Source organism: Oncorhynchus masou, chromosome 19 (genome assembly GCF_036934945.1).
Source record: "Oncorhynchus masou masou isolate Uvic2021 chromosome 19, UVic_Omas_1.1, whole genome shotgun sequence".
Lineage (NCBI taxonomy): Eukaryota > Metazoa > Chordata > Actinopteri > Salmoniformes > Salmonidae > Oncorhynchus > Oncorhynchus masou.
In genome coordinates this window covers 24493695-24495884 of record NC_088230.1, presented here as the reverse complement: position 1 = coordinate 24495884, position 2190 = coordinate 24493695, and positions in this window count along the sequence as shown.

The following is a 2190-nucleotide window of genomic DNA, read 5'->3' as shown; positions in this document are numbered from 1 at the left end:
ACTACTCCGTGTGACAGATGCTCCCACTCCATCCAGATGAAATGTTAATGAAATATTCTTCATCATCAGGGAGCCATTGAGTGTGACTGTGCCCCCAGTGTGAGCCAGGGTTTATGGGCCTTTCAGTTTATTATGGAAATCTAGATGGAATTATATTAAAGGGCAACTCCACCACTTTTCAAACTAATTTTCATTATCTTCAGCACAATGCCAGTGTCAACATATGTGAAATTGGCACATTTCTACATTTGAAGAAAAAAATATGGAGTTGAAATAGTTCTACCTACTGACATCATCAAAAGTGAAAACATTTTTAAAAACAATGATTTTCATACACTATGAGATTCAGGGTAACATGTGGAGCAAGAAAATACCCTCCATTGGATAGAAACTCATTGCAGGTTTTGAAAACCACAGTGTTCTCACTTTGGTGATGTCACAGAGACCTTTCTTCTCATCTTTTTAACCACGGATCATAGAAACGCGCTGTTTTCAAATACGTAGACACTGGTTTGGTGCTGGAGAGAATGAATATGAGGTTGACAAATTGTGGCATTGTCCTTTAACCAATGTGAAGTTTAAAAAATCTGACAGGAAAGTAGGAAAGAAAGTACCAAAAATATGACTGTAATTATAAAAAGGCCTTATTCTTTAAGCAGTCGTGGCAAATAGTGTTGTGTGACACTATATTGTGTGGACTGACAAAGGTCTTGAGGAGTGTAGAACCATGTTATGATCGGTTTGTAGTCTTCCATATGGACTTATGGTAAGTGCATCATTTAGGGGGACAGTAACACAATTGCATACATTTGGATGTAGGAATTATAGGGACGAAATTTGACACATTTATCAAAATATGGTCATGTACTGTAGTAAGGAACTTCTAGAAGTGCTCAAAATACACCACTGGAAGTGTGTGAGAGCCAATTACAGCAAGGCAAACTTTACAGTAATCCAGCCTTGCAAAAAGGTCTCGCCCATAGAGAATGATAGAGGCCTCTAGTGGCCAAAAGGCCACTTTAGCCATAGACAGTAAAACCAGTAGATAGCGCTGACGTCATCCATATATTCCTCTGGAAAACTCTGGATGGCGCATGAAGCCAGAGGTATTTTAATTTGAAGCACGCCATATTGCTGAATGGGGCTGAATTGCACCAAAGAATCGCTAAGGATCATGGTGAAAGTGGCCGTAACTAGCAAAGGATCATGGTCGATATAGTTGTTTCCATCCTGCCTGAGTAATGGCGTGTATACATGCTAGTCGGAACTAGGAAACTCAAAAATGTCCAACTTGCTGATTTGTTGAACACATAAATACAACCAGTTAGCAAATTGCAAATTTCTGAGTTTCCTAATTCGGACTAGCACGTGAAAGCAGCAAGAGTCAACCCTAGATGACGTCGGTGTCCATACCGGCATCCCCATAGATATTGGCCAGCCCCTCCAGCTCCACTTGACAGCCTTGTCGACTCCATGCTCTCATCTGGATAGCACAACCGCTAAGGTGCACATGCAAATATTGTGCATGAGGGCGCACACTGGTGGAAAAAGTACCCAATTGTAATAGTTGAGTAAAAGTAAAGATAGCTTAACAGAAAGTGAAAGTCACCCAGTAAAATACTACTTTAGTAAAAGTCTAAAAGTTTGGTTTTAAATATACTTAAGTATCAAAAGTAAAAGTATAAATCATTTCTAGTTCCTCATATAAAGCAAACCAGGTGGCATCATTTTCTTTTTTTCTGGATAGCCAGGAGCTCCAACACTCAGACATCATTTACAAACTAAGCATGTGTTTAGTGAGTCTGCCAGATCAGAGTCAGTAGGAATGACCAGGGATGATCTCTTGATAAGTGTGTGAATTAGGAAATTTTCCTGTCCTGCTAAGCGTTCTAAATGTAAAGAGTACTTTTGAGTGTCAGGGAAAATGTATGGAGTAAAAAGTACATTATTTTCTTTAGGAATGTAGTGAAGTAAAAGTAAAAGTAGTCAAAAATATAAATAGTAAAGTAAAGTACAGATACCCCAAAAAACTACTTAAGTATTACTTTCAAGTCTTTTTACTTAAGCACTTTACACCACTGAGGGCGCCAGCCTCCTCGTAGCCTGCCGGCTTGTGATTGTTCTGTATCAGCACGTGGTCCTGTTTGACGACAAATGCAGTACTCAGAATGGATCACTATTTAATTAAAT